General features: G+C 34.6%; 1 long non-coding RNA gene across 1 annotated transcript in view; it reads right to left on the bottom strand.

The window, feature by feature from the left end:
• LOC135321413 (uncharacterized) overlaps positions 1-24,823 on the bottom strand; it is a 159,973-nt gene that overhangs the window by 91,561 nt on the left and 43,589 nt on the right. Inside the window, exon 2 of the long non-coding RNA XR_010381159.1 lies at positions 1,359-1,456. This is a non-coding gene — a long non-coding RNA (uncharacterized LOC135321413). The remainder of the gene's footprint in view (positions 1-1,358; positions 1,457-24,823) is intronic.

Here is a 24,823-nt window from a genome sequence, read left to right as displayed (position 1 = left end):
TATATGATTAGTTTCTGGAACTAAGAAAGGTATTAATGATACTAGAGGGACCATGAGAGTATTCAAAAGTCAATCACAGTAGTTTGAAAACAAAACAAAACAAAAAACAAAGAGATTTATGCTGGGAATTAAAGAAACCAACACTTAAGTGCACTGATTGTTTTTTTCCTAAAAAGTAGATACCCATTTTAAGATTGGTATGATAAAATTATTTTTTCAACACAAATTGGGGCATATGGTTGAACAATTTATTCCATGTGAAATATTTATAAGATCTTAACAAATTGTATTTAATATTTAAACTTATTAAATCTTGTAAAATCAAGCCATTGTTAATTACACAATTAGCAAATCACCTTTATTAAAAATATTTATTCTCCCAATCAGAATATAGGCTTATCACGTGTAAGGACAATGTTGTATTCAACTTGGTGTCACCAGATCATAGGGCCCACCTAGCATGTAGATTCACACCATTAGTCTTTTGAATTGTTGAATAAAATCTTGCAGGAAATTAGGAATTTCCTGGAAAACCCAAATTGTTCAGTCAGTTTACATTTAGGCAGTCAACTCAGGCATAAAATAATCTCTTCTTTGTTACCAAAAGATTTCTTGAGAGGAGCTTCCCTTCTGAGTTGTGTGAAGAATTGTAGCAATTATCCATTTCACACAGCTCATGTCCAAATGCAGCAAGACAACGGACTAAGCACAGCTAAATCGGACCACACACACACAGTGTCGCAGGGATTGTTACAGGCTGGCATACGGTATTGTACAGATTACACGGCAACAGCAGTCCATGTTACTTTAAAACATAGAAGAGAGAAGTCATGGAATTTAGTTCTACTAGTCTATCAAGATGACAGGACCACCTGCCATCCCCCGACCACTCTCTGCTCTTCTGACTGCATAGATCAGTGACTCTTAAACTTGAGAACTGTGCAGATCACTTTAACAGGAAAAACTATCCACAAATATAGCTTCAGTAATGACTTTATCTATGTTCTGATATTCCTTACTCTGACTTAAAATTATGACCCATTTTGATAAAACAAGTTTTGTCTTGTTTTACCACTCTGCATTTTGTTCCTCCTTGGGCTTTTAGTGCCTTGAAAATAAGTCAAACTGAATGACTCTTTTCTCGGCAAAGTATAGTCTACCATCAAATATGCTGATTGGATGGGGTTTAAGGACACTTGACTTTCCTGCTATCCTATAATGGTGTCCTCAGGTAAGGAAAGCTCTGTATCATTAACACACACTTAGAGGTAATTTTAAATGTTACTGCAATGATCTAATTCAGTGTAGTCTGTGTAATCCCAGTTTTGCTTCATCCTCCCCCTCACTGAGGAACTTACTTTTTAAGGAGAGAAGAATGCATGTGACAAGCTTCCACTTACTTTTGAAGACCCTCTTCTCGCAATATCTTTCATACAGCTTTATGCATGTAGGCAACCTGTAACAACAAATCCCCACAGGACACACTTATAAATATATTATTTCATATTGTTTTAAGAAAACATAACTCTAAATGTAATCAACAAGTGTTCTCTGTGTTAAAATATCTGTTTTAAACAGCCAAACACTCCCCAAAATAGTACAAACATCTATACTTCTCATATGCTAGACTTGTATATACATAAGTGCAGCAAATGAAGAGCATTAAAAACAGTGAAAAGCAAATGGTACTAATGCTTCTCTAGAAATAAAATCTGTACATGAAACATATGTATTCAAAGACATTTTGTTATGGAATGTAATGCATATCCTAAGTTTTTTTTTTATTCTCTTTTCTTAATTGAAGTATAGTCAGTTAACAATGTTGTGTCAATTTCTGGTACACAGCATAATGTTTCAGCCATACATATACATACTTACATATATTTGTTTTCATATGCTTTTTCATTGTAGGTTACTACAAGATATTGAATATAGTTCCCTTGTGCTATACAGAAGAAACTTGTATATCTATTTTATATATAGTAGTTAGTATCTGCAAATCTCAAACTCCCAATTTATCCCTTCCTGCCCCCTTTCCTCCCTGGTAACCATAAGCTTATTTTTTTATATCTGTGTGTCTGTTTCTGTTTTGTAAATAAGTTCATTTGTGTCTTTTTTTTTTCTTGAGATTCCATATATGAGTGATATCATATGGTATTTTCTTTTCTCTTTCTGGCTTACTTCACTTAAAATAATGTATCATGTTGCTGCAAATGGAATAATTTTATTCTTTTTCATGGCTGAGTAGTATTCCATTGTATAAATATACTACAACTTCTTTACTGGACATTTTGGTTGTTTCCATATCTTGGCTATTGTAAATAGTGCTGCTATGAACATTGGGGCACATGTGTCTTTTCAAAGTAGAGTTCCCTCCAGATATATGCCCAGGAGTGGGACTGCTGGATCATACGATAAATTTTAGTTTATTGAGGAATTCCCATGCTGTTTTCCATAATGGCTGCACCAAATTACATTCCCACCAGCAGTGTAGGAGGGTTCCCTTTTCTCCACACCCTCTCCAGCATTTATCATTTGTGGACTTTTGAATGACAGCCATTCTGACTGGTGTGAGGTGATACCTCATTGTAGTTTTGATTTGCATTTCTCTGATAATTAGTGATATTGAGCCTATTGGCTCATGAGCCTATTGGCCATTTGTATGTTAATTAAAATTAATGATCACTTTCACCTACTAATTTGCTACCTGGTTTAGTTAACATAAACTTTTGTATGACTTTGGAATATGTGGAGGAGTTATCAAACTACTGAAGTGATTAACTTCTAATGAGAGAAAGCATGAAGGCTCAAATGTCTCGTTTCATGGGCATATTTTGACTGTTAACAATGAATTGAGTAACACAATGGTTTGCAGGATTAGTGTTGACCTTTTACCAAAGAATTCCTGTCATAATAAATCCTATCACTCATTCACAGTAGTGTTGTAGCTGGAAGGGCCAACGGAGGCTACAGCAGGAAAATGAACAAACTTTAAACATCAGTACTTGTGAAATCCATGAAGCATAGCTAGAATAAGATTAAATTCACAGTAGATCAGGGTAGGCTGAATAATGCTTACCTCCCCACTCCATTGCAAGATGAACACATTCTAATCCCCAGAACCTGTGAATATGTTATCTTATATGGCAAAGAAAATTTGCAGAAATTAAGTTAAGGACCTTGAGATGGGAGATTATCTTGATAGACTCTATGGGCAGACTCAACATAATTGCAAGTAAAAAGAAAAATTGAAATTTAAAAAATGCAAGACATTTTTATTCAAAATGTCAAAATGAAAAACAGTGAATTAAAAACCCATGGATTACCTCTTTTTTTATCTGAGATAATGGGAATATTTTAACTAAAGTTTAGATTGTCTTTGTGAGTAGGTAGGACAAGACAGCTTGGCAATCAGAAGTGTCTTCCCTCTGACTCCAGGGAAAACTTGACTTTTTCCATACTATTGCATAATGAAATAGAAGACAATGAGGAACTTTATATTGGTAGGATATGTGTCTATATTTTATAATATTGTGAGCAGTTAAGACTGAGCCTTTTGAGTTACACAGCCTAGGTTTGCATCTTAGTATGCTTTCTTCTCACCTACAACCATGGACAAGTTTACTGAGTCTCTCCAGGGACTAATAAAGCCAACTGTCCAGATAGACTGTTGTGGGGCTTAGGTATGGTATCATATGAGGCACTTTTCATCACACTCATCAAATCCTCAAATGATAGCTATTGTCATTCTAGTAACATTATCATACTTTACTAATTCACATTACTAACTATTTAGTTATGGAGATAAGAGTAGGCCAAGATATAATGAAAACAAAACCAAAAACACTATGTTTTAAAATGCAAGACAAAAACCTGACAATAAAGGATTTATAATAGAAATAATCATTTTATTTTTGATTTTACATGTGAAATTTACCAGTAGGGCTTTAAATTCAAACATCTAAACGTTGACCATTTAGTAATAAAAATTATAAACAATGTTCATAAATTTCAGAGGTATTATTGACAAAGAGCTTGCATCTGCAGATTACTGAATGCCAAAATAAGAAATTGAGTTCATTTATCATCAAGATGTTTAATGACATAACTGCCTCTCTCTGACGCCTGTTACACTAAAGCTAAATCACTTAGTCCCTTTCTAGTCTCCAGCTGGGGATGAAGAACTTCCTCTTGCTCAATTCTATAACAAGGCTGCCAAATGCAGTATATGGGCTTCTGGGCAGCAAAGCAATTTGACTCTATGCTCTAATTCTAGAAACTGGCCACTTAAATGATTCCTTATTGACTCTTCAAATAATTTCTATTCATCAGAAATGTCCTCTGTGGACTGAAGCTTTAATAATCAAGTAGACCTTGACTTGGCTTCCTGCTCTGATCTGTCTTGTTTTGCTAGTCTTCTTAGGGGCTTAGATAATTCGAGTATAAATCCTAGCCAGTCCTTTAGTGCATCCTCAGGAACATCTCTGATGATTTCCCTTCGACAAATTTTGAAAATGCGCGTTCTCCCTTCATGATACTCATTTTAGCTTCCAGTCTGAATTCTTTCCTCGTGCCTGCTAAAAAGTCATATTCCTGATAACAGGTCATTTTCTCAAGACATTTCTCATTCTGAAGCCCCTGCTCTCTGAGGTCCGTTCATTCTCAACACCAGCAGAGACCTGGTCCTATCCTGGTTGTTCACTCAGATCGAGCTGAAACAAACAAACACTCTCTCTCTCCATCGGAGCCTGGAATGTAGCAACATACTGCTTGCTCAGCCAGAGTGGTGCAAAGAAAAATAATCCCAGTGTATCTTGAGTGACCAACAGCCAGCCACCCTGTGCCCATCAGCGACTCTGCAAGTGAAGTAACCTCCTGTGTACTCCAGGGGGCGCACCAGGGGAAGACATTCAAGATCTTTGGCATTGAAAACATTCAGAAAGGCAGGCTGTTTCAAAAGCCATGGCACAGGCCAGCATTCAGGAGAGAGGGTGGGGCTTCTGCTGTGTTGTCTTTAGTACAGGACTACGTTGAGTTACCATAAAGCCCCTGCTAGTCACCTGCTACGTGATTGTAGTCAGTCAGTGACGTCCCTGTGTCACTGCTCTGAGTGACAAATTCCTCATCTATAAACATGAGGGAAGAAACCTACCTCACTGAGGCTGAGGTTTAAAAATAAAATAATTTATTCTAAGACTTGTCACAATGTAAATATACAAAATTTCAGTGATAATGATAGTAATAACTACTACTGGTATAATCTTTGTATTGTTATCAGCCTAAAATCTCTTTCCTACTAAGACAATCTTCCTCCTTCCATTTTTCTTTCCACATATCCCCCTCAGGACAGAGACTGTCAGTATATGAATTTTTAATCTCTAAGGCTGGCTTTGAACTTCAGTTCAACCAAATTCCTTCTACACACAAATATTGAGGGGCGCTATTTTCCCAGACCCTCACCCTCCAGGAAGGCGCTCAACTCCTTTAGCAGTATCTCCAAGCAGGGAAGTGACCAGTTGCTACAGAAGCTTCAAGCTTCAAACTGTTCCCTGGAGAAGTGAAGGTTGGTGCTTGAAACAAAATCAGGCTGTCTGTTGTAAGTTCCAAAAGTGAATATGCACTGGATATAAAATTTTAAAAGCAGTGTTGCTAGAGTTGTAATAATGGTCCATAGAAGAAATATGTACAAACATGCATTATTTATTTGCCATTTAGTCCTTCGCAAAGTGATTCGATGTTTCAGAACCTAAAAATATTGTGTAATTTATTTAATATTTATATAGCAATTTACATTTGTTAAAATCTTCTGGGACATTTATTACCTTTTGATTTATACTTGCCCGGTGTACAACCTCCTTCTAACATATTAAGGGAGAACTTTAAAATTGATCACTTTTTCAGCCTCAATATGTTGTCATGTGATAAATTACAGTCAGATTAAATACTCAATAGTTCTGTAACTTGTTAAACTTCAAAATAAGCTCACTGCAGCCTGGAGGAAACAGGCCAGCATTCATGGTAAGCATCCATCTTTATGCTTTATTTGGCCAATGCCCTTCCAGTGATAACGTTTAATTCTATAACTGAGACTTCCAATCTAGATGCATAAAAGTTTAAGAAAATTTAGCAACTAAAATATTCAATACATTCACCTTTTGGGGTACACCTGCAGTGTTCAAAGCAGAATAATGGTCTTTAAATTATCAAGTGTCCATCTAAGTTTTAAGAATATATCTTGATTTGAATAGCTTCATTTAAGGCTATTCAACTGTAGTATTCAATACTTGGTCCAAAGCAGTACATAGTGAGCAAATACAGGGCATCTGTATATAAAGGTGACCTTTCCTACATTCCTTTTTCTGTCTATAGCATAATCAAGATACTTGATGACTCTGGGTTTTGAAGAAAGAAGGCAGATATAAGCTATCCAAGAGCATCACTCATCTGGCATTTGCTTGGAGAGCGTCACTAGAACTAAGGTATGAATCACGACCCTCGATACCGCTTCAGCCTTTGATGAGAAATCATGGAGCAAGGCGATACACAGGGTTGGATAATTGTAATGTACTGTGTTTGACTGCTTACTCTAACTGAAAGTTTTAAGTTAAAGAACATCTTTAGAAACCGCTGATATTTAAAATTCTGTTGATTAATATAAGCATATAATTATTCTTTCTCAACAGGATATCCTGTATTTATGAGACTCTATTATTTTGTATGGATGCTAACTTTATTAAAAATAAAATACTAATAAACACCTTCCTATATACTACATCACTGAATAATTTATAAATTTTCTGTCTTCCCCAGAAGGTACAGGAGACAGAAAAGCATTTTTGGCATCAATCAACAAAACTTGCGTTGTAATATTGACTCTGCCACTTTCTAGTTGCAATAATGCTGAGCTTCAATTTTGTCTTCTACAAAATGAGGCTAATATTATACACCTCACAGAGTTATTGTGAGAATTCATTTAAGTAAATGAAGCAACTGACATGCAAAATGATTATGTAACATGCCTAAGGTCTCCCAACTTGGGAGGACGCTGTACATATTTAAATTTCCGCCTTCGACACTAAGATAAGTGCCTCTTAAACTACGTATTATTGGTGCCGGAAATAGTACAAAATAGACTGTTATGTACTCGACTTTATTTCTGTACTGAATATTGTGCACTGATTCTATTAAATTCAAACATTTATAAATCTCATGCATTTAAATTTCCTGTCGTGGTGTGTAAATGTTCTACTTTGAATACTCAGGCAGAGAGAGAAGGAGCTTTTCGAGGTTACAAGGATCCCACACAACCCAGTTCCAGAGGAAAGCCAGCTCTTTCTATCATGCAGTGCTTCTGAAATAGGTCCACAAATTATCCAATATTCCTGTCCTCTAAAGAGGAGCCTGATTCCCTTCACCTGGAACGGAACTACACTCAGTGACTCGTTTCTAATAAATGGAACATGGTGGAGCTGACTGCGGGTGGGGCTTCTGAGACCAGATCATAAAAGACATTGCCTTTTCCTGTTCCCTTCCTTACATCACTGGCTCTGGGCACAGCCCATGCCTTGTCCCAAGGGCCCTCAGGCAGCTCTAATGAAAGGTTCATGTAGCAAAGAACTGAACCCTCCTGCCAACAGCCAGCAAGGAACTGAGGCTTCCTGCCAACAGCCGTGTCACAGGACCACTTTGGAAGCAAGTCATCTGGTCTCAGTCAAGCCTTCAGATGACGGCAGCCCAGGCCAACCAGTTGATTGCAATGTTGTAAGAGAACCTGCGCCAGAATCATGCAACAAATCTACCCTGGAATTTCTGACCCACAGAAAACGTGACACAATAAATATTTATTATTTTAAGCAAGTAAATGCTATAGTAATCTGTTTTATAGTAACTAATATGCTACGACTCTAAAACATGCACACAGAAATCTCACCCAAGTTCTCTGCCTCTTTTTAAAGTATAAGAAGGAATCATATGCAAATCATTTTGAGAGCTATTATCACACAACAAATCAGTTTCCATGAATCAGCAGAAGTTTTCAAGCAGTAATAACGTGTACAATTTATCTAAGAAAGGAACTGGGGGTGTGCCATGTAATCATCATTGGAGTATCAGATGGAATTTGGGGGGAAGCAGGGCAGCCCCTTTAAGAGACAACATAGGAGAATGTGGGCAAGAATCAATTTTAAACATTCGTCTAGTATCCCAAAGGAATTATGTCTCCCAGAGGACATTGGAACTGAAGTTAAGACTCACAATCATGACTTGGACATCGATGCAGATCATATATTCATGAGAAGGAAACTTCCATCAGAACTCAACTGAAAAGACTGGGAGGCTGAAGCCAACTCCCAGTGCTTAGGGAATGGCATTCGGCTCTGTAAATTGTGCGCACAGTTCCAACAAGCAAACGTGGTCAGAATCTTCCTACAGAGGGAAGGTTACTGAGGCACTCCCGAGAGCATCCAGCAGGTGTTCTCTTTAGACAACCTCAAGTCAAGCATAACAGCTGTGCTCCTTTCCTAAGATGAAATCAAATCATTTAGACTTAAGATTTCCAGACCCATTTATGGAAGAAACAGAATAGTTCCCTCTATAATTCGTTCAATGATTTTAACATTTTAACTTAGTCTATGATATACTTTCAAGAGGAAGACCTTGTGGAATAAAGTAGCTATTTAATAATAGTTATTAGTGTTCTTATTAATGATACAAAGCATTTTTATGATAATGATAAAATTTTAACACTTTTTGTTCTTGGCACATTTTTACCTTTCTCAGGTCTATTCATCTATCACTAGAAACATACCTACTTAGTCATATCATGTATTCTGGGCACACCGCAAGTACCAATAGGACTCACTGAGGGGAAAAATATATGCGTAACTCCCCGTAGCTGAAATGCTAATTGGTGTACTGTACTCCTTTGGTGAAAGGCATTGTCCTCTTTGATCCACAGTATAATGAGCTTTATTTGGAACATCAAAGCATTCCATTAAAAACTGAATAAGTGATTTGAACAGAACATAAGCATCAAATTATTGTTCCTTCTGAGGAAATAAGGTGGGGAGAAAAAGATGATCTTTCCAAATAAAAGGCCAGTATTTGGGGCTATTTGGAAATGGATAATTTTAATTATTGATTTCTGATGGATTCTGAAGATCTGAATGCTTCTCTTGATTATTGAGAAAGATATTTTTTAAAGTCAAGTTCCTATTAGCCTGCTCATTGCTCTTTCTAACATTGATATTAATGGAATAATATAACTGCAATGATTCCTTATTACTTCTTTTCTTCTGAAAGAGACACCTGAATGTCTCTGATGGCTCATGCTTTAATAATGATATCAATTACAACAGTATAGGAGATGTATGAGTAATTTCTTCAGTGTGGACATGCAAACCAGAGCTAAAGGTCCAAGATGAGAGTATAAGCTTAAGATAAAAATACCAAGATTGCTGTTCATATAGTATATAGATCAATCCATAACCAAAAAAGAGCCTTTATAATATCAGATAATCTTAATCCGATAGAAAATTAAGCTAAATTTTGTAGTAAAATCCACTAAGTTAATAGAGAATATCTATATTTTCCTAATCTTGCCTCTTACCTTTCTTCCTTGGGACCTGGCCTGGATGATGGACAGTACTTATGGGGCAGTGAGGCCCCTAGATAATAAACTCAGGGTAACTAAACAAGCCCATTTTTAATGAATTTCCTCTGAAAATGTTTGAGTAAATTCTTATCTCTGTAGTCATACTTCCATTCTCCATGACTCTTCATCTCCAAGTGATGTAGTGAACTTCAAATAAATTAAAGTTGAAAAGGTTCATATTATGTATATCCATATACTTATGTATGTGTTATGCAAACACATGTATATGTGCATGTATACACACACACACACAAACATACACACAGTGTTAAGTATATCTTTTTCTGAGGGCGCCTAATAAAAGTTCTAAATTCTTACCTTTTGAAATGGCTGACAGCATCTCAAATTGTCGACAGAAGGTAGAAGCGGTATTGAGGGGCACCGCTCCATCACCTTGAGAGAGTTTGAATCATAATCAACAGGACTTTAAAGGTACTGTAAGAGGATTTAGGCAGGTTTCAATGTTGCTTTCCACCACATAGTAGAATAATTAAAGTTGTTCCTTACTGCTGCCTCAAGGCAGTAGATTCTTAAAAATACACATTTTGTTTCTTGCTTTATTTAAAAAAATTAAAGTACGGACTATAAGAAGTATGAGAAAAAAACTGACTGGCAAAATGTTGTCTTTTTTGTTTGTTTTAAGTTTTTTTTTTCTTTCTTTCTTTCTTTTTTTTTTTTGTCACATTTTTTTTCTCTGTGAGTTATCATAAAATTTTGTGTATATTTCCCTGTGCTATACAGTGTAGTCTATTCTACAATTTTGAAATCCCAGTCTATCCCTTCCCACCCTCCACCCCCCTGGTAACCACAAGTCTGTATTCTCTGTCTGTGAGTCTATTTCTGTCCTTTACGCTTTGTTTTTGTTTGTTTGTTTGTTTTTGTTTTTGTTTTTTAGATTCCACATATGAGCGATCTCATATAGTATTTTTCTTTCTCTTTCTGGCTTGCTTCACTTAGAATGACATTCTCCAGGAGCATCCATGTTCCTGCAAATGGCATTATGTTGTCGGTTTTTATGGCTGAGTAGTATTCCATTGTATAAATATACCACATCTTCTTTATCCAGTCACCTGTTGATGGACATTTAGGCTGTTTCCATGTCTTGGCTATTGTAAATAGTGCTGCTATGAACATTGGGGTGCAGGTGTCATCCTGAAGTAGATTTCCTTCTGGATACAAGCCCAGGAGTGGGATTCCTGGGTCATATGGTAAGACTATTCCTAGTCTTTTGAGGAATCTCCACACTGTTTTCCATAGTGGCTGCACCAAACTGCATTCCCACCAGCAGTGTAGGAGGGTTCCCCTTTCTCCACAGCCTCTCCAGCATTTGTCATTTGTGGATTTTTGAATGACGGCCATTCTGACTGGTGTGAGGTGATACCTCATTGTAGTTTTGATTTGCATTTCTCTGATAATTAGTGATATTGAGCATTTTTTCATGTGCTTTTTGATCATTTGTATGTCTTCCTTGGAGAATTGCTTGTTTAGGTCTTCTGCCCATTTTTGGATTGGGTTGTTTATTTTTTTCTTATTGAGTCATATGAGCTGCTTATATATTCTGGAGATCAAGCCTTTGTCGGTTTCACTTGCAAAAATTTTCTCCCATTCCATAGGTTTTCTTCTTGTTTTACTTCTGGTTTCCTTTGCTGTGCAGAAGCTTGTAAGTTTCATTAGGTTTATTTGTTTATTCTTGCTTTTATTTCTTCTAGGAGAAAATTTTTGAGATGTATGTCAGATAATGTTTTGCCTATGTTTTCCTCTAGGAGGTTTATTGTATCTTGTCTTATGTTTAAGTCTTTAATCCATTTTGAGTTGATTTTTGTATATGGTGTAAGGGAGTGTTCTAGCTTCATTGTTTTACATGCTGCTGTCCAGTTTTCCCAACACCATTTGCTGAAGAGACTGTCTTTATTCCAATGTATATTCTTGCCTCTTTTGTCAAAGATGAGTTGACCAAAAATTTGTGGGTTCATTTCTGAGCTCTCTATTCTGTTCCATTGGTCTATATGTCTGTTTTGGTACCAATACCATGCTGTCTTGATGACTGTAGCTCTATAGTATTGTCTGAAGTCTGGGAGAGTTATTCCTCCAGCCTCTTTCTTTCTCTTCAGTAATGCTTTGGCAATTCTAGGTCTTTGATGGTTCCATATGAATTTTATTATGATTTTTTCTAGTTCTGTGAAATATGTCCTGGGTAATTGGATAGGGATTGCATTAAATCTGTAGATTGCCTTGGGCAGTGTGACCATTTTAACAATATTGATTCTTCCAATCCAAGAGCATGGAATATCTTTCCATTTTTTAAAGTCTTCTTTAATTTCCTTCATCAATGGTTTATAGTTTTCTGTGTATAATTCTTTCACCTCCTTGGTTAGATTTATTCCCAGATATTTTATTACTTTGGGTGCTATTTTAAAGGGGATTGTTTCTTTACTTTCTTCTTCTGTTGATTTATCGTTAGTGTAAAGAAATGCAACTGATTTTTGAACGTTAATTTTGTAACCTGCTACCTTGCTGAATTCTTCAATCAGCTCTAGTAGCTTTTGTGTGGACCTTTTAGGGTTTTCTATATATAGTAACATGTCATCAGCATATAATGACACTTTTACCTCTTCTTTTCCAATTTGGATCCCTTTTATTTCTTTCTCTTGCCTGACTGCTGTGGCTAGGACTTCCAGGACTATGTTGAATAGGAGTGGTGATAGTGGGCATCCTTGTCTTGTCCCAGATTTTAGTGGGAAGCTTTTGAGTTTTTCACCGTTGAGTACTATGCTGGCTGTCGGTTTGTCATATATAGCTTTTATTATGTTGAGATATGTTCCCTCTATACCCACTTTGGCGAGAGTTTTTATCATAAATGGGTGTTGAATTTTATCAAATGCTTTTTCTGCATCGATTGAGATGATCATGTGGTTTTTGTCCTTTCTCTTGTTGATGTGATGTATTTTTCTTTCTTTCTTTTTAATTAACAAGGAAAATTTCTTAGTGATTGGTGAAATACCCTTGAGTTCTTGAGACTGACCACGCTGATTCCTACTACTTTAGCATTTTCTCTTTCTTTCATGCGTCAGTTCTAGTTTATCACTGAGCCCTGCTGACTTTATCTGCAGAGTGTAACCCTAATCCATCCACTTCTCTTTATGTCTACTCTCCATGTCCTAGTAGGGATCACCATTCTCTCTCACAGGAATGCTGTGATGGCTTCATTCTGGGCTCTCTTTTTTCCTTACCTGCAAATACCCATTGCCCACATGATAGCCAGAATGAGCTTTGAAGAATGCACATTATGATCATGTCCCTTCCCTGTTAAATCCTGTTAATGACTTTTACATGAGTAACAACGCCTTCCGTGTTCTAGACATTTATGATCTCTCTAATCTCTTGTCCTATTTCACCCTGGCTGGCCTTTCTAGTCCTTGAATAAGGGAGCTCTCTCTCTTGTTCTTGTCTTCTCTCTCCTTGGGGGTGCTCTCCCTGGGACCTCTTTGCCTCCTTCCCATTATTCACATCTTACTCAGAAAGACCCTCCATGGCCTTCCCCAGCTAAATTTGCTATTCTTACCCCCTCTCAAATACACTTTATTCCATTAGTTTGTTTAATTGCCTTTCTAGGTCTTTTTATTATCTGAAACAATAACACACATTTTTAAATTTTATAGTTTATGGCCTGTCTCCAGTACTAGAATGTCAACACCATGGGAAGGAGAACCTCATCTGAACTGATGAGTGTTGTAGCCCCAGTCCCTTGCACATTATTAAGTACTCACTTTCCAGAAGTTTTTAATTTTGGCATTTTCCTTAGGAAAAAATACATGACGAGCCCAGAAGGTGACATTTATACTAATAATCCTAAAGAGGAAAATGTAATAGAAGAAAAGTATTTTTCTCCAAAAATTTACTGTTTCAGTGCCTAAACTAGCAAAACAAATGATTCTACGTTAAATATATAAAAATAAGGGAATGTCTTTCTTTTATAATTATCTTTCATTGCAACAGATTATTATATTATATATATATATATACAGCAAAATATGTCATAATATAATAATATGTGATAAAATAAGATGTGGCAGCTAACATTATTAGGAAACTACATGAAAGACCATTAGATTAAAATTTTAGTACATCAAGTAATATTTTTAGTATTATTTTGACTATAGAAAATACATTTTCACATTGGTAGACTGTAAGAGAAATGTGAACAAATAAAAATAATCTTATTGGATGATAATATTATAAACAATTTTATTTTCTGTTTCTAAAATTATTTTTAACATAGAGGGTATACTGCTTTTAGAAACGTGTCTAATATATAAGGAAAAAAATAACGGGAAGGAGTAACTGTGATCTGGTTATGTTTAGAAGATCAATTTAAAAAAAAAAAAGACCAATTTTTAACAATCCAGCTTTCTACAGCAAATGGTTTTGGTTTGATCTCGTATCTTTGCCTACATAGTTTAGATTTTTACCACAATAAGACTCAACAGAAACAATCAGTTTTGAAACTGGCAAATTGCTTGGTTTCCCCTTAACCTTGCTTACTTTAAAAGGAACCAACAACATCCTATAAAGGTAAATAGTTTTTCTAAATTCTTCACTAGGGAGAAACTTGTTGACCAATCTGCATTAGCAACCTTGGAGTTTTGTTTTGAAGTACTTCATTTTGTTTAGAGAATTTTGATATGTTCCTATAAGTTATCCCAATTTGACTTCAGCATTTCTATATTTCTCTAATTTTTGAAAGACTGACAGAATTTGAATCCAGTCTATAGAGTTAACAAATTTACTCACTCTGTGTGTTATGGAACTTTTTTTTTTCTGTGTATTTGTTACTTTCAGACAAAGTTGAACATAATTGTAGCATGCAGAGGCAGGCGACAAGGGTTTAGCCCATTGTTCAGATCTCAGGAGCTCTTTGAAGAAGTAAATTATGCCAGAGGCATATCCCTTCAAACATTGTTCTTACACATGTATGCAGATTTATAGTTAAATATTTTAAAAATAAAGAATATTTTATTAATCGAATACCTTCTATATATTCTAATTGCCAATGTGAAGAAGAGAAAATTCAGGTTATCTCTGGAGCTTCAAATGAACACATTGAAAAATGTAGACGTATGAGAAACAATGTCTTTTAAGTACTAGGTTACCAGATGTAATCTTGATTTAACAATATTCAAGATATAAGCATTTTTAGTATCAATGCCACATGACATTTACATTGTATTTTATATTGTTTTTCTACTATGGTGCTTAGATTTTCTTCTCTGTTTTTTTTTTTTAATTCAACACAAAGTTTTTTTAAACCTTTTTTCAGCTGTTTTTGGATAGGGTAATAGCAATACAATAATCATGGGATATAGTGATTAAAATATACACTAAATTCAAGTAAAATAAATATAATAATTACTTGTCAAATAACTATCTCCAATGCAAATTGATAGATATTTACCAAGGATATAGAATTTTGTGGGATGCCATGAGCACTGTTTGGTTTTTGACCTCTTACTATTAGATAATTTGGTGCAATTATTAGGACGATGTCATTGAAACTCCTTTAAATTCATGAATGCATAGGTAATATAATTATAGATGGCAAAATTAAAAAAAAACTACACTATATTTGAGAATGGAAGTTAAGAAAAGATTGTAATAAATTAAATTTAATAAAAATAAATACTATAGCTCTAAGAGTCAGCATTCATTAAGTGCTATTATGTGTGAGAAACTGTTCTGAATGCTTTCTACCTGAGTTATCTCATTTAATTATCACCACAATCCTATGGAGTATTATTTTATAGATTTGGAAGTCAAAGTTCCAAAAGATCGAGAACCTCTCTCAAAGTCACAATTCAGGCTTTGAATGCAGTTATGACTTCAGAATTTCCCACCTTACTTTTTGTACAATATCACCCTCCTAAGAGCACGCACTTTGGCCTACAAGACGAGTCAGGAGTATTCACATGAGATGGAGATAATGGTTAGGTAACGGCACACACATGAAAATGATTTAGGACTCTAGACAATAGTGAATAAAATGTGAGTCAATAATGAGAATTGTATCATCAAAAATTAAAGTGATCTCACATAATAACTACTTAGAACTAAAGTCCAGACAGGCAGGGCCAGGGCTAGCATATTAGGACCTTCTGTGAGAGTTAAAAAAAAAAAAAGTGCTTTTCTAGGAAGGTCGAATTGCAAAAGATGCCCCTCACTTGACAGGTCATTTAGAATACAGTGCGCCTTCCAGCAGACCATTAGAGAAAGACAGTCCTTCTCTAGCCTGAGAACGAGCGCATCACTTGGGTGCAGGATCATTTGCTCCGTTTCAGCCCTCTGTATGCAATGCTAAACTATTTTCACAAGGCTTGTACCAACTGAATTTGTAATTTGGTGTGAACAGGCATCTAATTTCATTTTTCTTTTAGGGTGAATTGGTTTTGCCAGTAACACTTTTTAACTAGTTTGCCTTTTCCTCAAAGATCCACAATGTGGAGATCAGGTGATATGACATTGATTCAAAGGCACAGTTTTGAGGGTGCTAACTACTAAACTAAGTGAGACATCAAGAAAACTGGTGTAAACTAAACTGCGCTCAGAATACTAGGATGAGTGGCTACCCTACTCCTGGGTCATAACTCTGTATACCACTACTGCAGTCCATTTGTCTATGCTTGCAGCCATTCCACTTTGTCTGAATTAGTAAGGCTGTCAGATAAATCTTGAGATAAGGCAAATTGGTGCTCCTCATTCTTCCTCTTCAAGAGTGTTTTGGCTAATTCATCTGCTAATGTCAACTAAGTATCTGGTTTCAAGTAATGTGCTTTCTTACTGAACATCTATTTATTTTTTGAATATGTCTGCTCATTTTTATAGCATATTATTTTGCTAGGACTGTCATAACAAAATAGCACAAACTGGATGGCTTAAACAAAAATTTATTTTCTCATAGTACTGCAAAATGGAAGTGCAAGAAGCCTGGCCAATGTGGTTTCTTTTGAGGCCTCTGTTCTTAGTTTGCAGACGGACACCTACTTGCTGTGTTCTCACATGGCATCTTCTCTGTGTGCCTGCATCCCTGATGTCTCTTTGTGGGTCCAAGTTTCCTCTTCTTCTAAGGACACATTCAGAGTGGATCAGGACCCACCCCATGGCCACATTTTAACTTAATTACCTCTTTACAGGCCCTGTTTCCCAATAGAGTCACATTCTGAGGGACTGGAGGTTAGGGCATCAAAATATGAATTTTAGAAGGGCACAATTTAGCTCATAGCAATATTGTGTATTATATATGATTCTTAAAATTTTCTTTAAGCATACTAAACAAACTCATTTAATATTCTCTATCTGGACATTCAAATGTCTGTAGTTCACATAGGTCTGATTCTGCTGCTCGTTTCTGATTACTCTGGCTCCCTGTGGCTTGTTTCTTTGTAAATTTTCTGAGTCCTCTTTGTGAACTCATGTTTTTTAGAACTTTTTGCATGAGGATTTTTTAATATCTGTGTTTAAACCATGGCCTACAGAGAATATCTGTGATTTTTCTGCTAAGTGTCTACTGGCACTAACATTCAGGAACATGTCAAAGAAGGTATTTTGCTTGGATGTTTTCGAGCCCTAAAACTGGTATGAACACAGTTTCCAAAGTTCCACGTTGACAGTAATTTCCAGTAGATGTAATTCTTAAGGCATGTTTTTCCTAGGGTACCCACTATAGTCAGAGGTTTTTAGGGTTTCCAGCTTTATAGAAAAAAAATCACAATCTCAACTTTCATCTGGCTCAGATCCAAGCCTTTTTCTCTTATTTCCATTGTTAACTCATTGAAAACAACGTCTGTTCCACCAGAGATTGACAGATAACCTGAGAAAGCCTCAGGGGTGTCCCATGGACAGTTTTTCTGTCTTCGTTTCTTACGACCTTATGACTTTGATTTCGCTTGCTTTTTCACTAGGTCAAATGTGCATTTGTAGAACTGGTTTGTTTGTTTGTTTTTTGTTTTTGTTTTAACTTCATCTGTGTCTTAGGCTTTCTGTATCAGAAGTGTTCCCCTGGAAGGCTAGCCTGTTACATTACCAGGAAGAGAAGTTAAAGTTTACTTTTTATTCTGTGTCATTCTTTTCTAATTATTTCATAAACAGTTACATATGTGCTATGGCTATACATCATATCTTTTACTTCCTATTTCATCAGTCCTGCTGGATAATAGAATACTCAAGCTTTATAAATGAAAGCATTAAAGAATTGTAAAATTGGAGACTACGTGGCAAATTTAACTGATATAGCCATTCCTCGTCTAAGCAATTTTTCTTGCTGTTTTGGAAAATAACATCCATTTATTGAGGACTTACTAAAGGTGAGATGCTTTACTCACTGTTATCTATATATTATTTCTCTTCATCTTTAAGGAAACTGCAGGGACAATGTTACTATCCCTATTTACAGACATGACCTTGAGGCTTATTGAGATATAGTGACTTGTCAGAGATCACAGACAGTAGACATCTCACACATCCCTCTAAAATCTTCCATCCTAAATAACTGCCTAAATAATAATCAATACTTAAAATTGTATGTTTTTACATTTATAAAATTCGGCTGAAGTTTGTTCTCTATTAAAGAGTAGCGATGATGGTGATGTATGCTTACAATTATATAAATAATAGTATAACACTTATGAAGCATTATTTCTTATAAGATCTCATATTGCATAAAAGTTTATGAATCCAATTTACTGGTAACACAATAACTACAAGTGAAAGATAATTTAAACATATTTCCATTCAGCTGGTTAAAGTCATTTACATATGAAATTCATTTGTCTTACCTCGACCCTTTTTATTGCTAAATGGATTAGTTCTCATTTTAATAAATCAGTTGAGATATTACAATTATTGTTCTAGTTCAAGGTTAAAAATACATGCAAAAAAAAAGGATAACAAATTATTCTTTATCTGCTGTATCCCCAACAAGTCTGAATGAAGAGCGTTCAGCAACAGAAGGCACCACAAACCACAACCACTGAAGCCAGTTATCTACTGTGTCTATTTGTAACAGAACTGAATGTTGGAGGATAGACAGGGGTTCCTGGGTATCTGTTGGTTTTTCTGTACTTACTCATTTGTGGATAGTTGGCACATTTTAATGTCTTAAAGAAAAATTCTGTTAAAAACATTCATTTAAGTTGTGTTTACCCAGGTTCAAATTAGAATGTTGATATTTTTAAAATGGTGAATATCATTAAAACAAGATTCTTTTTACATTTCATTTTTTTACATTTAAAATTTTCCATCTAAGCAACTAGGTAAATCTTGCCAAAGACTTAATATGCCCACAGTTATTAAAACTTAATACAATTTCTTCATTGATTGAACTTTCTGATAGTACCAGAAAATGTGTTCTTTTTATATGTCATTTACAGAATAAATTAAAATAAGAAGCATCCAATATTCACTGGAATGCTGACAGAGATTACAGTTGTACTGAGGAAAATAAAAGTATGGAAAATGATGAAAACATATAAACAAACAAAAACTGACAAAATGAAATTAGTTTAGTGTGCATTAAACTTCCATCAACTTCAACCTAAAGCTGGTAGCCAATAATGTTAGAATCTATATTAATCATTTTATTGTGGTTTCAATCTTAAGGAGCTAAGTGTCTCATAATTTATTATGCTACCTTTAATTGATCCAAAAAATCCACTGGAGTGAAAAATCACTGCACAAAATGTTCTCCATATCATGTTTACTATAGTATACATACTGTTTTTCTTCGCCTGAGGCCAACTCATTTATTTGCAGCAAAGCCCTACCATAAAACGACCAATTTTTAGAGATCAGTAGTATTAATTCTGCTCTGCTCAGTGAACTATAGTAGTCTTCTTTGACCATGACAAGCAATGTATGTCATTATTTACAAAAGAAATTATAAAATGGAATTGCCTCTTTATCATTTTTATAATGATTATATTTAAATAATCAATTAAATTGATTATTTTCAGTGTTTAGTCTCATGTACAGTAGAAATAAAAGGTACAGGGTCAGACATACTTTATCCATTGCCAGATGCCCAACAACAAACATGATGTGTTTTGCGTATTAGGTTACAATTCATAATTGTTAAAAAAAAAAAAAGAGTAAACTGGGGCATGAATTTAAGTGAATCAGTACAAACCAATATAAAACACTAGCAAGCAAACCATGAAAATGCAGATCTAATAATCAGGAAAGTGTATTAATCTATGAAGGTGCAGATATTAAAAATCATCCATAAAACTTCTATTGAAGTATATCACACATAACAGTCATGGACATAATAATAATGAATACAGAGTTAACAGCCAGCAGAAAATGTCTAAAAGGGATTTAAAATCCACTTCTGGGGAATCCTTTTTATTCAAAATAGAACATTTTATATCAGAGATTCACAAAAGTTTCCCCTATGGCAACAGTCAGTATGATTCTACAGTATCAAAGACTTCCAAGGGTAGCTAGGAAAAAGAAATTAGTGTAATCAGCCGGTGAAAGCTGCCTGGTTGTGCAAAGTAAACTGCATTATACAAGGAAATGAGCAATCCCTTGATGAGCTTCCACAAATAAAAGGCACATCAGCTCAGAAATGAATTCCTCATTAAATGAAAATGAAAATGTCTTATATCTGAATACATTTATAATGGCATATTACATTCAGAATAAATATTTTATTTTCAAAAACCTGGAAACAGTTAAAATGAACTGTAGACATGCAGTTTATCAGCCACTACTGATCAAAGGCAGATGTTATAAAACTGCTATCTATATTCACATAGCACTCCATGGTTTCAGCCTAGAGTACTCCTAAGGTCCTTGCTAACATCTAGATGCTAGGATTTCCATATTTTATATCAGTTAGCAGAAGGTGGTCAGAGGATTCCACTACTAGTCCTATGCAAACTCTGTATTTCTACAGGACAGTTGTATATTTTAGAAATGCAATCTCCTAATTGAGCATCCGAGAATTTCTTCATCAGAGAATTTCTGCTGAATTTACCCCATACTGTATTTAATTAGATTACATAAAGGACGGACTTTATTTAGTCTTGAATCATCTAGAAAAGATGAAACACATGTGAAAGAAAAGAAGAAAGATTTTTTTCAAGAGATTTATTCAGGTATTTCACTGTAGTCATAATATGGTTTCTGGCATGTCAAAACCTCCTTGATGAGCTAGTTTACTTAAAGATTTATTTCTTTGTGGATATGATAACCTTGTAATTAGGCAGAAAAGAAAAAGATGAGTGGTAATAAAGATGACCTCAAGTGCATGTATAAATTTTGGAATATGCTAGTCTTTTTGCACATTAATATGTGAAGTCAAGGGATCAAGTTGCAACACTGTTTTAGGGCTTTACATGGTAAGAGCTGTGATCCTAGGTCTGACAGTGAATGAGGACATGTAAAGTCCAGAGTTTCAAATAGTGTCACTGATAAAGAATCAACAGTGCTAACTTTTGCAGAATGAATGAAATTTGCAGATACTCTTCTTAGGAAATTATAGGAAAAGAAGTCTGATTATCTTTGCATATTTAAGTCAGATAGTATAAGAAATCTTTGTTTGTTTCTGCTTCCTGGAACTTTAAAACATACAGGATTTCATTTAATTTGCCTAATTCCTCATTTTAATTGATAATGTTGTTTAGAAACTATCTTGTTACTCTCTATAAGGTCAATTTCACAGACAATGCTAACCAGATATTATCATGTTTCTCCAGGTGAATTCTGTATACATGGAACTTAACATCCATTAGGTATTTAATTTTGAGTAATATTTTCAGGGTAATATTGAAGATTCCTTTACTAGTAACATGATAAATATATTCTATGGCAGTTCATTCATGCTAAGCATAATAGTTCTTGAAAGCTGCTTGAATGTGGAAACTTCTTCAGATACTTGTATTTAGCACACAAGTTAACACTTATAAAATACTCCTCAGTGTTCCAGGAAAACAGTAACTAACTTTTGTTTTAAATCTAAAGTCTTAAAATTTCTATTAGTCCACCTTATCTCACTAAGTTTTTCTTTACAGTGGCCATCCTATCTTGGGGTAATACATTTTCTAGTAATCTTCTTGCTAAAGTGGACAATACTTGAATAGTCATTCTAGATACATGGGAGCTAAACTGAATATGTGATTTGGATTTGGTCTTTTTCCTTCTTAGACTTTATATTTTAGTAAGGAAGACATGATAAAAAAATAAAAAGTCAAAAGTGAGTATATAAATAAGATAATGTCATGTACTGACAGGTAAGTAGTATCCTTGTACAAATGGAGAATAAATAGGCGTGACTATTTTGGAACAAGTGGATAAGGGAAGAAGTTACTATTTGAGCAGAGGCAGACAAGAGGGAAGAAGGTGAGACTTCTTTTTATCCAGGGAAAGAGGTTTTTAAGAAGAGCTGGAAACATGCTTAGCATGTTTGAGAAACAGAAAAAAAAAAAAGTCAAGTGTTTAAACTATAATGGGCAAAAGGAAAAAAAAAAACCAAAAAATAAGGGATGGTATTTGAGTGAAGCAGGAACCAGATCATCTAGAGGAGAGTAGTTCATCGAAAGAATTGGAATAATTTAAGAGATTTGTAAATAAGATTTTTATATTAAAATAGTCACATTGACTACCGTATGAAAGAATATACCATGGGTAGGAACAAAAATAGCAGAAGTGAGACAAATTAGGAGACATGCACAATCAAGGCAAGAGACTGTGGTTGCTAGGTTGGTTGCGGTAACAGCAGTGAAAGTGATTAAAATAGACTTAGGATATATTTCAATGCAGCATCATTTTATAAAACTGAAAATACCTGGAAAAGAACAGGTCTGAGTGCAATAATCAAATGTTGAGCTAAAGCCATATTAAGATTAAGATGCCTGCTAGATCTAAATGGTCATATCAAGGAGAGGTTTAGACAGGTAAATATGGAAGTTCAAGCAGGGGATTAAATTTAGACATTTTTGATGTTTTTAACACTACACATCCCAGGGAAAATGAATATAAAGGGACAAAAAGATGTTCAAGGTCTAAGCCCTTAAGCATTACAACATTTAAAGATTCCAAAAAGAAGGAGGATTCCTGCAAAGAAGACTAACATAGTGGTCAGTGAGATAGAAAGAGAGTTGAGTATAGTGACCTAAAACTCAAATTAAAAAAAAAATAATATTTGAAGAAAGATAGCATGATTAACTGCTGGAGAAACATCAAGTATTATGATAGATTTGGTCACTGGGTCATCAGGCTTGGCAACATGTAGACACCACAATTATTAATAAAGATGACTTTGGGGAATTTGGTGAGAAGAAAATCTACCTGGAGCAGACATGAAAAAAAAAACAAAAGGATGAAACATTAGTAGACTTTCCAAAATATAACTGAAAAACAATTGCAAATAGCATGGTCTCATTCAAAACATAGGCTTTTAGTACTGGAAAAGACTAGTTTATATTTTTTTAAGTTTTCATCATTCAGCCAGAAAATTGATTATAATAGTAAATAGATTATAATGTCATTTGACCAAGAAAACTAAACCATACAAAACTGTAACTGATTTGAAGAATGTCAAATCCAATTTATCAGTCATGAAAAAAGAAAACACAAAGATGAAAGTATAATTTAGGAATGTTTTGGAAAACAATTATACATCATGAATAACTGGTTCATTTAGAAGATGAACTCTAAAGAATTTTATTTAAAATATTTAAAATATTGTTAAAATTTTTCTTTTTGTTCAAACTAGGCTTCTTCCTGGTGTGTCTTTCCTACCACAATTTTCATGAGGAACTTAATTTTTCAGTTTTATCGAGGTATACTGACAAGTAAAATTGTAACATATTTAAAGTGTACAACATGATGATTAGATATACACAGACATTGTCAAAGGATTCCCACAATCCAGTTAACACATTCATCACTTCATGTTTTACCTTTTTTGGGTATGTTAGAGAAAGTATTTTTTAATGTACTGTTGAACTTAGTTTGTTAATAATTTGTTGAGAATTTTTCGTCTATGATCACCAGGTATATTGGCTTGTGTTTTCTTTTCTTGTAGTGTCCTCGTCTGGCTTTGGTATCAGGGTGATGCTGGCCTTGTAAAATGAGTTTGAAAGTGTTACCTTCTATTTTTTGGTATGGTTGAAGAAGGACTCGTCTTGCTGTCTATTTTTCCTTTCAGATCTGTTAATACGTGCTTTGTACATTCAGGTGCTCTGAAGTTGGTGCAAGAGGAATTTGATTTGCCTTTGAAGTTCAAACTCATATTTCTTCCTAAAAATTTCCCTGACACTGCAAGTCAAGGGCTGTCGCCTGTCTGTTCCATTGAGCTTCTCTGTATGGGTCTTCATATTATCTTGCCACATTGCTTTAATTATTCGCTAGCACGCCTTGTTTCCCTTCCAGAGTGCCAGCCCTTCATATGATAGGTTTGAATTCTTTTCAACCTTGTGATTTGGTATTAATGACTGACCCAATAGCCTTCTAGGCTCACAGTAGATGTCTAAAAACTATTGGATAAATTAATTCATTAGTTAATTAATTGTTGTCCTGTGAAGTCCTCTAAGTACAGGGCAAAAAGACAAAAGAAATAAATGAGTCTATTCATAATTTTAATTTGCTCTAATTGTAATAATAAATTTAATAATCTATTTTCAAAACAATATCTAATTATCTTTACTGAAATTTTCAGAATGTTTCTATAATATTCTAGAGAAAAATTGATAAAGTTTATTAAGGGAAAAAATTGTGGAGTCTGTGGTTTCTGCATTTGCTGATTTTCTTCAGTTTTCTTGTTATTGTAATTTTTTACTCTATTTATATTTTCACATGTATTTTCTTATTTCCTTAGTTAAATATTAAAATATTTAAGCCATCTATGTACTCAGTAGCAATCTTGACCATTAAAATATGTTATTTCCAATTCAGTATTTATTGGATACATAAACATATAGGGAAATAGCCAAAATAATATTGTGCTACAGGCCTGTACAAATCCAATTCAAAAAGATGCACTGTGTGTTCTCACAAAGCCTACATTTAAATTGGAAAACAAACATTATAATTTAGCTGAATAGCAAATTTACTCACAAAACTCAGATTAGTAAAACATGGCATCTTTATCCCCAGTAATTTAATCTTCTGAGCTGC

Source organism: Camelus dromedarius, chromosome 5 (genome assembly GCF_036321535.1).
Source record: "Camelus dromedarius isolate mCamDro1 chromosome 5, mCamDro1.pat, whole genome shotgun sequence".
Taxonomy (NCBI): Eukaryota; Metazoa; Chordata; class Mammalia; order Artiodactyla; family Camelidae; genus Camelus; species Camelus dromedarius.
Note: the sequence above shows the minus strand (reverse complement) of the source record. Positions and strands in the feature narration are given on the sequence as shown.